The sequence below is a fragment of the Lithobates pipiens genome, unplaced genomic scaffold, assembly GCF_037356315.1.
Source record: "Lithobates pipiens isolate NorthernLeopardFrog02 unplaced genomic scaffold, aLitPip1_a1.2 Scaffold_19, whole genome shotgun sequence".
In the NCBI taxonomy this organism is placed as follows: domain Eukaryota; kingdom Metazoa; phylum Chordata; class Amphibia; order Anura; family Ranidae; genus Lithobates; species Lithobates pipiens.
Window position 1 is genome coordinate 448,930,744 of NW_027507764.1, and position 14,834 is coordinate 448,945,577.

The 14,834-nt window shown below is 41.6% G+C and overlaps 1 protein-coding gene across 2 annotated transcripts in view; it reads left to right on the forward strand.

Moving 5' to 3' along the window:
* Positions 1 to 14,834, forward strand: part of RP1 (RP1 axonemal microtubule associated) — a 612,495-nt gene that overhangs the window by 418,998 nt on the left and 178,663 nt on the right. The window lies entirely within an intron of this gene.

Here is a 14,834-nt window from a genome sequence, read left to right on the forward strand (position 1 = left end):
CATTCATATTGAAAATATGACTGAGGAGAAAAGTGTGTTTTATTTAAAGATAGTGATCAGATGAAGCCATTTATTATCACATAGTAGTTTGCAGGGACGGCCCTTCCATTAAGGGCGCACTGGCGCTGCCCCCTCTATCCATGCCTCACCCTACATGAATAATGAATAGATGCATGCTTAGCATGCATCTATCTATGACCACCGTGACCACCTCCTATTCAAGCATCTGGCCCCTTTCAGGAAGCCGGGCGCATAAATTGCAGCAGCGGGGGTGTTTTTTTTAATAGAACCATAGGCTTCAAAATAGTGTGGACTTGTGGCACAGAGCATTGCTCATGGAGCCAACCCAGGTGTTGTCGAAAAGCAAATGAATATTCGCTTTTCTAACAATGAATCGCCTCTCCGCCAATGAGGAAGCGCGGGTCTGATACCCGTCACCTGATTGGCTTAAAGGACCGGCAATCCTATTGGACGCCTAGCAGGAGGCTAGGCATCCTAGCATTGGATGCCTGATAGGACACAGGAGCCACCATCTGACATGTAAAAAGGCCTGTGCACAGCTGAGACTAATTAATCAGGTCTGCCTACCAGGTAAGATGTGAACCTAGAAATGGAGGCATATTTCCACTCAAAACTCTACAAAGCATATATGAAGTAGATGCTATTGAACTGAGCCCTGTGCTTTCCTAAAGTGTTTTTAAGGGTTCCATCTAACTTTTTCCGTCAGAATTTCCGACACACAAAGTTTGAGATCTGGATCTAAAGTTTTCCGACAATAAAATCTGATCGTTTAAATTCCGATTGTGTGTATACAATTCCAACGCACACGCATGCTCAGAATAAATTACAAGACGAAAGCTATTGGCTACTGGCCTTTTTATAGTCCCGTCATACATGTTGTACGTCACCTCTTTCTGAATGAGTGGATTTTCCGACAACTTTGTGCGACCGTGTGTATGCAAGACAAGTTTGGGCCAAAATCCATTGGAAAAAAATCAGATTTTGTCGTCGGAATGTCCGACCATGTGTACAGGGAATTATAATTCCTTGCTCTGTGCAAGGGTTTTGCACAGAGCAGCTGCAATCCTCCGCTTCTGGGGTGCCCCGCCAGCACTTCCATGGGGGCACCGCTCCCGAGTCCCGTTGCTGCACAGGATTTGGTTGGCAAATATCAATATCAATCTGTCCAATGAGTAGAGAGACAGCAGCTGGAGCCCCTGGGCTTGTGCACATTGCTGGATCAGATTGTGGGGTCTGGGGGGCGGCTTCAGCACAGAAGGTGTTTCACCTTAATGCATAGAATTATTTACAGTATAGAACTCTATAAGACAGTAACACAGCTAATGGGTTTTCTGCTTTCCTGAAAAAGTATAAAATGCAAATATATGTTTACAGAAAATAGATATTCCGTAATTTAGATGCATATTGATGAGACAAATAAAGCAACTTATATTTATTTAAGTGTAATTGCTGAAGTCTTAAGAATAAACTTCTGGCACACAGGTCAGCTTGGCCTGTTACTAGCCTTATAAATATGACATGCCATAATGAGTCAAGCTTAAAACCTCAATTATAAGCACTCAGAGACATGAGGTCACTGTCCCTGTCATATTCTATGTACATTTCATTTAGTACAAATAAAATATGGAAAAACAACATAATAAATACTTAGGAATATAGCAATTCTTTACCCCTCAGCGTGATTACATTTTATGTGTCCTTCTGCTGAAAGCATTTCTAAGACAAGTGTTATTATAGGTCTATTTATAAGCTGCGTTCTCACACTTCAAAGGTTACTTTGCAATATGCACAAGTTTAGCTAAATACCACTTTAAATGGCCCATACTTTATATACAGTAACTTTATATACTGTTACTTTATATACATCAAAACATCTTTGCACCTATATGGTGTATAATGACAGACAATCCATGGAGCAGATCAGCATGGTAAAAGCAGAAGGCAAGAAAGCAGCTATTTCTGGGATTCTGCATCCTTAGCATGGCCATATTATGTACCATAAGGTAATTATTCTCGCTGAGTTTCTAGAGCAGAAAGATCAGCACCAAACCACAAAATGTAAACTGAGTATGGTTGTCTTGCTTTAAAAAAAATAGCTGGATACTGTATGACTGTCCATTTGTGTGTAAATTCGTCAGCAGAAGGGAAGTGAGGGTTCGTCTAAAGAAATCTCTTTAGCTTAGGTAACATAGACTAATTCCCTCTTTCTCTGCTAAATCACGTTTGATAGGCTGTTTTTTTTCAATAGGAGTTATGCATGTATAGCATATGGCATGCTTTTGTAAAAAAAAAAAAAAAAAAAAACGAGGACTGTTTTTATACAATATAAATTCAAAATTAATTTAACCTTCTCAATGGTCACGAGTCCAAATATGCACCAAAGCAAGGAACCTGATTTATGGCCCTTTCACACAGCGCTGCCTAGCTATTTTTAGTGCAGCTGTGGACCCCTTTCACACTGCCGGCGTTTTTCAGGCGCTACAGCGCTAAAAATAGCGCCTGTATAGCGCCTGAAAAAAGTGGCTCCATTCACTCCAGTGTGAAATCCTGAGGGCTTTCACACTGGAGCGGTGCGCTGGCAGGGCGGTGAAGGAGCGGTGAACTCACTGCTCCTCCGCCACTCCTCTAACGCTACTCCCCAATGGGGCAGCGCCGCGATACCACCGGCAAAATGCCGCTTCGGCGATTTAACCCCTTTTTGGGCGCTAGCAGGGGGATTAAAACCACCCCCGCTAGCTGTTAAATAGTGTCGCTAAAACGTCAGTATACAGTGCTAAAAATAGCGCCGCTTTACCGCCCTAGGCACCATGGTGTGAAAGGGCTCTTACCATCGTTTTAGCAGTGCTATTCGGCCGCTAGTGGGGCAGTTTTAATTCCCCCGCTAGCGGCCAAAAAGGGGTTAATTCCGCCCGCAAAATGCCACCGGAGCGGCATTTTGCTGGCGGTATTGCAGCACTGCCCCATTGATTTTAATGGGGAGCAGCAGTGGAGGAGTGGTGAGTTCACCGCTCCTTCACCACTCCAAAGAAGCTGCTGGCAAGACTTTTTCTGACGCTCTGCCAGCGCACCGCTCCCTTGGGCTTTCTGGACTGGAGTGAATGGAGACACTTTTTTCAGGTGCTTTACAGGCGCTATTTTTAGCGTGGTAGCGCCTGAAAAACGCTGGCAGCGTGAAAGGGGTCTAATGGACTACCAGGGCCCAGTCAACAGAAAAGCTCTAATGCCCTGTACACGCGGTCGGACATTCTGATGACAAAATCCGTTGGATTTTGGCCCAAACTTGTCTTGCATACACATGGTCGCACAAAGTTGTTGGAAAATCCGATCATTCAGAACACAATGACGTAGAACACTTATGACGGGACTATAAAGAGGCCAGTAGCCAATATGTCTCGTAATTTATTCTGAGCATGCGTGGCACTTTGTCCGTCAGAATTGTCTACACACAATCGGAATTTAAACAATCAGATTTTGTTGTCGTAAAATTTTAGATCCTGCTCTCAAACTTTGTGTGTCGGAAATTCAGACGGAAAAAGTCTGATGGAGCCACACACGATTGGGTTTTCCGACAACACGATCCGATGGCTCATTTTCCGTCAGAAAGTCCAACCGTGTGTGTACAGGGCATAATACAGATATGTTGAAAAAATCTAGCACAGCTGTGTCCTCACAACGAGTTAACACATGATGATTTATTTTGAAAGCATCCGGTTGCTAAATTCCTGGAGGTTTTTTACTAACATTATAAGACTGTACATAACATTATATAGGCTGTACAGAAGCTCCTTCTAAATATCCAGAATATGTATAACCCTGGTTGTTCACCGGAACTATAATAGTAGTCATAATCAAAGTGTATTTCAGAGAAAACAACATGGATGATAGTTCCCACATTATACATGCAGGTGAGTTGTCATATATGTATAATTTGAAGAAAGCATATATTCTTGTTTTTCTCTAAATTAAGTTCACCGAGAATATATACAGTATATACACTCACTGGCTATTTTATTAGGTGCACCTGTTCAATTGCTTGGTAACACAAATTGCTAATCACCCAATCACATGGCAGCAACTCAATGCATTTAGGCATCTAGACGTGGTGAAGATGACTTGCTGAAGCTCAAACCAAGCATCAGAATGGGAAAGAAAGGATATTTAAGTAACTTTGAATGTGGCATGGCTGTTGGTGCCAGATGGGCTGGTCTGAGTATTTAAAAAAACTGTTCATCTACTGGGATTTTCAAGCACTACCATCTCTAGGGTTTACAGAGAATGGTCCAAAAAAGAGTAAATATCCAGTGAGCAGCAGTCATGTGGATGAAAATGCCTTGTTGATGTCAGAGGGCAGAGGAGAATGTGCAGACTGGTTTGAGATGATAAAAAGGCAACAATAACTCAAATAACCACTTGTTACAACCAAGGTATACAAAATACTATCTCTGAACACACAACACATTAAACCTTGAAACAGATGGTTTACAGCAGCAGAAGACCACATCGGGTGCGACACCTGTCAGCTAAGAACAGAAAATTGAGGCTACAATTCTCACAAGGAAAGTTGGCGGTGTTTCGCACAAATGGTTAGTTTTGTACTTTTGTGTAAGCTGCTGCCTCCACTAAGACAAATTCCTAGGTAGGGTCTAGATGAATAATTAAAAGAGGTAGTGGGTATTGCGCTGCTCTTCTAAAATATGGTAATGGGTGTGTGTTTCCCTTTAAATCAAAGTAAGCTAATTGTAAAAAGTGCTTAGTGCTCTGTGCTTCTCCATGCAACACAATTAGGTAAAAATAAATATGCAATCAATTAATAAGTTGATAATGAGATAGGTATTCTATTAAACCAAAAGTAAACACTGAGGTCTGTGATATAACCACTTCATGATAACTGAATTTTAATCATGGATTTTTTTTTGCATTTAATACATTTATGACAGGTGCTTCTATGGACCAAAAAAATAGTAAACATTAAACTCTATAGTAGTTAGTATAAATTACCAATCTATGAGCAATCAAGTCCTGGTGTAAATAATCAGTCCATATATGTTAGAAAAAAGGAATTAAAAAGGATTTTAAAATAAAGTGACATATGCTTTTTATCTATTCTTGTAACAGATATATGCTAGTGCAGGTGTTCCATTCTGTGATCCCCTTATGCTACTGCTGTTGGAAGAGCAACAGCAAGTGTAATGTAAATGTAATGTAAAGTTGTTAATAAACAGACAATACTGTATGTATTGTACCTATCTATGCAGCAGGTGGCGCTTTGCTATTATAGTGTACTGTTCTTATAGTCTATGATATAACAGAATGTATTGTCTATCTATGCTCAATGCACTCATTTGTGTTTTCTTCCTGTTCCACGATGATAAAGACATGTTCTGATATTTCTCCATGACAGTAAAGTATTCTCTGTATCCAAGAAGCTTCTAGCGTTTAATTGCAATACTCTGCACAATAACTGCACCCACCAGAGGGCTATACCCTCAAGGAGTTATCTCGCATTCACAGCTATACTGCTGTATGACAGGACACAGATCCAGTCTGCTCTACAAGACTGGCTACTACAGAGCTGCTGATTAAATGTAACCCTCTCAAAATAGAACCACTCCTCAAGAAATAAAGGAATTGTAGCAAGATGGCGCCACTCCTGATGACGTTGTGCTGATGAAACGCGTAAGAAGAGCTTCCAGCCTCATTGCTTCACTTCCTGATTCTTATGCTTACTAAATACTGATCAAGTGTAAGTGCATTTCAGATCGTTTGAATGAAATGAAAATTCAAAATGATATTGTGCTATGGGATGTCATTTCTCTCCACGTTCGACTGAGACAAAGGGACTAACTGTTTAAAGGAGAAAGGAGAGGAATAGATACATGCAAACATGGATCTGTGTCTCTTTTCATACAGCAGTATAGCCGTGAATACGAGATACCCCCTTGAGGGGATAGCCCTCCGGTGAGTGCAATAGCATAAGGGGATCACAAACTGGAACACCTGCACTAGCATATATCTGTTACAAGCACGGATAAAGAGCAACTGTCGCTTTCTTTTTTACACCTTTTATATTCCTTTTTTCCAATATATATGGACTGATTATTTACAACAGGACTTGATTGCGCATAGATTGGTCATTTATACTACCTACTATAGTGTTTAATGTTTACTATTTTTTGATCCATAGAAGCATCTGTCACTTTATTAACTGAATTTTAATCATGGATTTTTTTTTTTTGCATGTATCATGAAGTGGTTATAATACAGAGATTAATGTTTACTTTTGGTTTAACAGAACACATGTTACCTTATCAACTTATTGATTGCATTTTTATCAATTTTTACCTAATTTAATGTGTTGTTGTACGGAGAAGCACAGAGCACTAAGCACTTTTTACAATCAGCTTACTTTGATTTAAAGGGAAACACACACTCATTTGGCCGCTTTCACACTGAGGCACTTTACAGGCACTATAGAGCTAAAAATAGTGCCTGTAAAGAGCCTCTCCTCTCACTCCAGTGTGAAAGCCCAAGTGCTTTCACACTGTAGCCGTGCGCTTGCAGGACAGTTAAAAAAAAGTCCCGCAAGCAGCATCGTTGCAGCTCTGTAGGAGCAGTGTATACACCGCTCCTAAAGCGCCCCTGCCCATTGAAATCAATGGGCATCGCTGTCGAACCACCAGTAAAGCGCCACCGCAGCAGGACTTTGCTGGCAGTTTTAACCCTTTTTCGGCACCCTGCTAGCAGCCGAATAGCGCCGCCAATGCCCCAGTGTGAAAGCAGTCTTTTTGCACAGGCTCACCAAAATTGAACAATAGAATATTGGAAAAATGTTGCCTGGTCTGATGAGTCTCAATTTCAGCTGTGACATTCAGATGGTAGGGTCAGAATTTGGTGTAAATAACCATCCTGCCTTGTATCAATGGTTCAGGCTGGTGTTGGTGTAATGGTGTGGGGGATATTTTCTTGGCACACATTGGGCCCCTTAGTACCAACTGAGCATTGTTTAAATGTCACGGCCTACCTCAGTATTGCTGCTGACTATGTCCATCCCTTTATGACTATAGTGTACCCATCTACTGATGACTACTTACAGGAGGATAATGCATCAAATAAAATCTATTTGGTTCCACTCTCCACAATTCTATATAATCAACAATGTACTGCTGTGATGTTTAAACTGCCATATTAACAAATAGAAAAAAATATTTAACTATAAAAACTATATATTGATCGCATATAAACACCAATAGTGACTCACAGTGCCAATGTGAACAAACAAGTGGAATAATGTACTTATTGTCACTATCAGTAGTGACACTATATGTGCAGTTCACAGTGATACTGTGATCTGCAAGTTACACTCCATTACTTAGTGTCAAACTTGCTTCATGCTGTGTTTAACCCCTTCACCGGGTGTGCCCTCACCTGGGATAATGGACCACATACAATCTGATATGGTCTAATTGCGCTTTTGTCCCTCCAGAAGGGACTTAGAGTAATCCTTTCGAATATCAATAGCATAGATACTTCCTCCTCCTTCTAATCGTTCCTCTACTCAGCCATATAAATATAAATGTAAAAAACACTGAAAGTGCTTTAGCCTTAAAACCACAACTGTTTATTACAAAAAGCAACTTCAGGTAACAAACTCACATTCTCCCATCCACCAAACTGTAAGCACATATGATCGCTAGTAATACTGCTACTCAGGGGCGTACCTAGAGCATTTGGCACCTGGGGCAGATCCTATATCTGGCACCCCCCCCCCCCCCCCCGGCCTGGAACCTGGAAGAATCCTCCTCCCGCAGCTCCCCTGGGTGGCCAGGCCCCCCTTCCTCCAAAAATGGTCCCGACCATACATAAATATATGTAACTGGTACACTTACTATGTGTTACTGCCAGTGTGTCAATAAGGTTGGTGTCACTTGGTGCAGTAAACCATGGTGTCACCCCACCAAAAATAATTTTTTTCTTGTTTTTGGAAGCGTGCCAAAGATGCAGCATGCCGATCTAGTGGCAGAGGAAGGAGCTGCATGGACTATGAGTAAGAAAACAGGGGGACAGAGAGGAGAGGAGAGAAGCTGGCTGCCCATTACCAGGCTACATATGTATTTATTCATATGTTGTTTTGTCTAGTGTATGTTTTATTGTGGTTGTGTATGTATATGTATTTATGCATGTTTGTGTCTATCTGAGTGCATCTATATATCTCAGTGTGCAAATATATGTGTGTGTATGCATGTATATAATTGAGCATATGTACAGTATATACCTGAGTGTGTATATGCATGTATCTGAGTGTGTATATACAGTATGAGCATATATATATATATATATATATATATATATATATATATATGTGTGTGTGTGTGTGTGTGTGTGTGTGTGTGTGTGTGTGTGTGTGTATATATAGATATAGATATGTATATGTATACACTGTGTATGTGTATATATATATATATATATATATATATATATATACAGTGGTGTGAAAAAGTGTTTGCCCCCTTCCTCATTTCCTGTTCCTTTGCATGTTTGTCACACTTAAGTGTTTCGGAACATCAAACCAATTTAACAATAGTCAAGGACAACACAAGTAAACACAAAATGCAATTTGTAAATGAAGGTGTTTATTATTAAAGGTGAAAAAAAATCCAAACCATCATGGCCCTGTGTGAAAAAGTGATTGCCCCCCTTGTTAAAACATACTATAACTGTGGTTGTCCACACCTGAGTTCAATTTCTCTAGCCACACCCAGGCCTGATTATTGCCACACCTGTTCACAATCAAGGCATCACTTAAATAGGAGCTGCTTGACACAGTAAGGTCCACCAGAAGATCCTTAAAAGCTACACATCATGCCGAGACCCAAAGAAATTCAAGAACAATTGAGAAAGAAAGTAATTGAGATCTATCAGTCTGGAAAGGGTTATAAAGCCATTTCCAAAGCTTTGGGAATCCAGCGAACCACAGTGAGAGCCATTATCCACAAATGGCGAAGACATGGAACAGTGGTGAACCTTCCCAGGAGTAGCCGGCCGACCAAAATTACCCCAAGAGCACAGCGACGACTCATCCAAGAGGTCACAAAAGACCCCACAACAATGTCCAAGGAACTGCAGGCCTCACTTGCCTCAGTTAAGGTCAGCGTTCATGCCTCCACCATCAGGAAAAGACTGGGCAAAAATGGCCTGCATGGCAGAGTTCCAAGGAGAAACCACTGCTGAGCAAAAAGAACATCAAAGCTCGTCTCAATTTCTCCACAACACATCTTGATGATCCCCAAGACTTTTGGGACAACATTCTGTGGACCGATGAGACAAAAGTGGAACTCTTTGGAAGGTGTGTGTCCAAGTATATCTGGCGTAGAAGGAACACTGCCTTTCATAAAAAGAACATTATACCAACAGTAAAATATGGTGGTGGTAGTGTGATGGTCTGGGGCTGTTTTGCTGCTTCAGGACCTGGAAGACTTGCCGTGATAAAAGGAACTATGAATTCTGCTGTCTACCAAGAGATCCTGAAGGAGAATGTCCGACCATCTGTTTGTGTACTCAAGCTGAAACGAACTTGGGTTCTGCAGCAGAACAATGATCCTAAACACACCAGCAAGTCCACCACCGAATGGCTGAATCCTATTGAGATGTTGTGGTATGACCTTAAAAAGGCCGTTCATGCTCGAAAACCCTCTAATGTAACTGAATTAGGACAATTCTGCAAAGATGAGTGGGCCAAAATTCCTCCAGGACGCTGTAAAAGCCTCATTGCACGTTATCGCAAACGCTTGGTTGCAGTTGTTGCTGCTAAGGGTGGCCCAACCAGTTATTAGGTTTAGGGGGCAATCACTTTTTCACACAGGGCCATGATGGTTTGGATTTTTTTTCACCTTTAATAATAAACACCTTCATTTACAAATTGCATTTTGTGTTTACTTGTGTTGTCCTTGACTATTGTTTAAATTGGTTTGATGTTCCGAAACACTTAAGTGTGACAAACATGCAAAGGAACAGGAAATGAGGAAGGGGGCAAACACTTTTTCACACCACTGTATATGAGTGTGTGTATATATATATTTATGTAACTGAGTGTATATATCTGAGTGTGTATACTATACATGTGTGTAGGTATCTGAGCGTATATATGTGTTTATGTTTCTAGCTGATTGTATATATCTGAGTGTGTATATTATGGCAGTGGGACCCTGTGCTACCTGAAATATTGCTGGTTTATGCCAGATTTTGGAGAGATAGGCATGCTGATTGCACAGCTGTGTGCTGGGCTATTTAGTTGTGACCTGGCTATGGTTCAGGGCCTCACCCAACAGACAGGAAGTCTGTGCATGAGAGTCAGGTGGACTCCCATTCCTCTGCAGGAGTCAGAGGCTGCATGGGGCAGCCAGAGCGTGCATGTCTGCAGGAGGCAGATGTACTTTGCGACAGAGTAGCAAGGTGCTGATCGGGAGTAAGCTAGGAGAGAGCTTAACTCTAGGAAACTCTATTGTTCTAAGGAGCAGACCTAAGGCCTAGGCTACAGGCCTGAAGCAGCCGTGTGGCAATAACATAAGCCTGAAGCATTTGGAGTCTGTAAGATATAGTAAAGGTGGGCTACCCTTAAAATACAGTTTTAGACTGGCGTACTCACTTGAAACGCACCTACCGCTTGAGTCTGATCACCCCAATCTTATTTTATATATATATATATATATATATATATATATATATATATATATATATATACACACAATATTTCGTAAGTGTACATTCAATTAATTTATGTAAACACTGACTGTGCAATAACTTAAGTCCATTCATGGGAAAAAATATTAAAGTTGATAAATTCTTCTTCCATGCCTCACACCTAAAGACAGCAGCTCCCCCATAGTTTTGACCCCCTATATCAGAAGGTAAAACAGCACTTCAGCATCTATCTATGGGCCAACTGCTCCACTCTAATGCCTCGTACACACGATTGCACATTCCAACAACAAAATCCATTTATTTTTTTCCAACGGATGTTGGCTCAAACTTGTCTTGCATACACACGGTCACACAAATCTTGTCCGAAATTCCGAACATCAAGAGCGCGGTGACGTACGACGAGCCGAGTAAATTGAAGTTCAGCTCTTCTGCTTGATTCTGAGAATGCGTGGAACTAGGTCGGAATTGTGTACACACAATTAAAATTTCCAACAACGGATTTTGTTGTCGGAAAATTTGAGATCCAGATCTCAAATTTTTTTTCCGGAAATTTCCAACGGAAAATGTCCGATGGAGCCTACACACAGGTGGAATTTCCAACAACAAACTCCCATCAAACATTTCCCAATCGGAAAATCCGACCGTGTATACAGGGCATTAGGATCACAGACAGTGCAAGGAGATCTCACAGATCAAAATCCATATAAGCACATCAAGGAGAAACAGAACTCACAATAGCAAAATACCATCAAGAATTTTTATTAAAAAAAAAAAAAGTTTTTACAATCCAATTGTCTTTAGTGTTAACTTTAAAAAAAATGCCACGCGCCAGTAAAGTTTTCGGGTTTGGCTTGAAGAAAAGGTGGCAACCCTACTCTACAGGTTAATAAAAAATTCTGGCTGGTTCCGTTTTAGCGACATTAAGGGGATGCTATTACTAACAGTTAATATTTGCCTTCTAAATGTGCAATAAAAAATGTTCCTCTTTACACATTTTAAGAGCTACAAATATTACAATAAATTAATTTCTGTAAAGCCTGCAGGATCTGCTTTCTGTAAACAGGGCTAATTTGACAGTATTCACAAAACACAGGCTCTTATGAAAAAGTAAAACCAGTCTGCTCTCGTGAGGATAGTTATCCCTCTGTCTGAAAAAGATCTGTTAATTAGAAAGGAATAACCACTGCAGCCCATAAAACCTAAAGTACTGTTATAGGACTTTATCAGTAATTTGCAAATGCATGAGTGGCTCACAGTATAAAAGTCTTAACTATGTTTTGTTTTTGTTTTTTTTATGATTTCTATGCTTAAATCATATGCAAAACAAAGAAGCAATATGCAATGCTTCGTTGGACACTAACAGGTTGATTTACTAAAACTTGACAGTGCAAAATCTGGTGCAGCTCTGCAGAGAAACCTATCGGCTTCCAGTTTTTTTTTTTGTTTTTTTAATCAAAACTTAACGGAACAAGCTGAAGTTAGAAGCTGATTGGCGATTACACAAAACTGCACCAGAATTTGCACTCTCCAATTCTTACTCTCCAGTAAATCAACCCCTAAGGCCCCTTTCACTCAGGCACCTCCTCTAAGCAGAATCCATTCACTCAGCAAAGGATCTCTTTGCTGATGCCCACTGAGCAGGTGGATGAGAGGTCCGTGTCCCCTTCACTATACAGAGCAGCCATGGACACAGTCCCACTCTCCTCTATAGGGCAATCGGATAGAAGCAGACAGCTTATCCATTTCCATCTAAAGCCATCCGATCCGCCAGACGGATGGGGAATAAGACCACCCATCTGTCTGTTTTTGGTGGACAGGATCATATCGGATTGCGACGGGGGTCAGCGGACATGTGTCTGCTGACATCCACCAATCCATAGAAAAGACCGGAGGGTCCAATCAGGTCCGCCTGAAAAACTGGCAGGCAGACCTGATTGAACAGCCCGTGTGAAAGAGGCCTTCATTTTCAACACACATGCAGTATTATTATTATTATATAGGATTTATATAGCGCCAACAGTTTAAGCTGTGCTTTACAACTTGAGGGTAGACAATAAAAATACAATACATTTTAATACAGTAGGAATCAGAGGACCCTGCTCCTTAGAGCTTACAATATAAGGGATACAAGAGGTAATAACTGTAAGGGATGTGCTGATGGAGAAAATAAATGTACAGATAATAGGTGGGGGCCAGATAGCCTTCTCTGAAGAGATGAGTTTTCAGGGATAGTCAGAAAGGGGACAAAGTAGGAGAAAGTTGGACAGATTGGGGTAGAGCATTCCAGAGGATGGGAGAGGCTCTGGAGAAGTCCTGAAGGCGAGCATGGGATGAGGTGACAAGGGAGTTAGAGAGCAAGAGGTCTTGGGAGGAGCTTTGTGGATGACTTTGTAAGTTATTGTTAGTATCTTGGATTAAATTTGTTGGTTGAGTGGCAGCCAATAGAGGGATTGGCAGGGGGGGGGGGGGTATAGCAGACACTGAGCAGTTTGTAAGGTGGATGAGCCTGGCAGCAGCATTCATGATGGACTGAAGTGGGGATAGCCTATTTAGAAGTAAGCCAATGAGGAGGGAGTTGCAGTAGTCAAGGCGAGAGATGACCAGGGAGTGGATTAGAAGCTTTGTGGTGTCAATGGTTAGGAAGGGGCATATCTTGGAGATGTGGCAGGGGTTGAGGCAGCCAAATTTTGGATAGCGATAGGATGTGAGGCCGAAAGGTTAGTTTGGAGTCCAGGATTACACCCAGGACCTTGGCATGGGGGGACATATGTGTTATAACCAAATTTGTTTGTAAGCCCTCGTACACATGTGGTCGGACATTCCGGCAACCAAATTCGTCGGATAAATTCCAACAGATTTAGTCCGAAAGTGGTCCGGAAGTGGTGTTGCAAACACACGGTCGGACTAAGTTGTCGGAATTTCTGGTTGCCAAGAATGATGTGACGTAAGCCGCGTACAACGGCACTAGAAAAGGGAAGTTCAGCACCACGTCCAGCACCCTTTGGGCTCCTTCTGCTGATCTCGTGTTTATCACGTGTTAGTAGAAGTTTGGTTAGAGACGATTCGCGCTTTTCAGATTTGTGCTTAAGTTCGTTACTGCTCTTCAGTTTTTGCTTGTCGGTGCGTATCTGCTCATCAGTGCGTGTGGTCAGTAAGCATTTGTTGCTCATTGTGGACTATATCTTGGTATAGTACGCTTTGATTTTCATTGCTTACTGTCTGCTCATTTCTGGTTTTCAGGTCGTTCTTTCAGGCATTGCTGTTTATCAGTGCTTTCTGTTGTCCGTTCTGACCAGCCGACCGTTTTAAGCCATGTTTCATGTACGTACTCGTCGTAGAGTTTGGGCTGTGCAGGGGCTTGGTGTTGAGCTTTTAGCTTTGACACAAGCCCAGTCCATGAACAGGGCGAGGTGGAGTTTGTGGACCAAGAATTGGTTGCGCCAGCATGACCAGTTCTCGCACATGCCTTTGCTTTGTGAGATCCGGGAGAATAATCCTGATGATTTCAGGAATTATCTCCAGATGACGGACCCCATTTTTCACCATCTGCTGGCTTTGTTGTCCCCTTATATTAGCAGACAGGATACCTGCATGCAGCAAGCCATCACTCCGGAGCAGAGGCTCATCGCCACGTTGCGCTACTTGGCGACAGGGAGAAGCCTTCAGGACCTGAAGTTCTCCACAGGCATCTCCCCCCAGGCTCTGGGGATCATTATTCCAGAGACCTGTTCTGCCATCATTCAGGTCCTGCAGAAGGACTATATGAAGGTAAGTTTTCTCCTTTAACATCACGTTCTATGTATTTAATGATTGCTAATGTATTGGATTTCTTTCCTCATTCCATAATTACCATGATTGCAATATGCTCTAATTGATATGCTGTGCCCCTTTGTCCTCATGCATGCTGGAAGCTTTTCAAGTTCCTTTTTTTGTCCTTCATGCATATTTGCCTTCACTAACTTCCCCAGCATGCTCTTCTGGGCCCATAAACCTATAGTCTAGTCACTTAGCAATGTATTTTGTCAGCTCCATAGTATTGCTTTCCCCTAAATACCCCCTAAAATGTGTACAAATGTTATGTGTGTGCTTAAATTCATGCAGAGTGCCAGATTTTT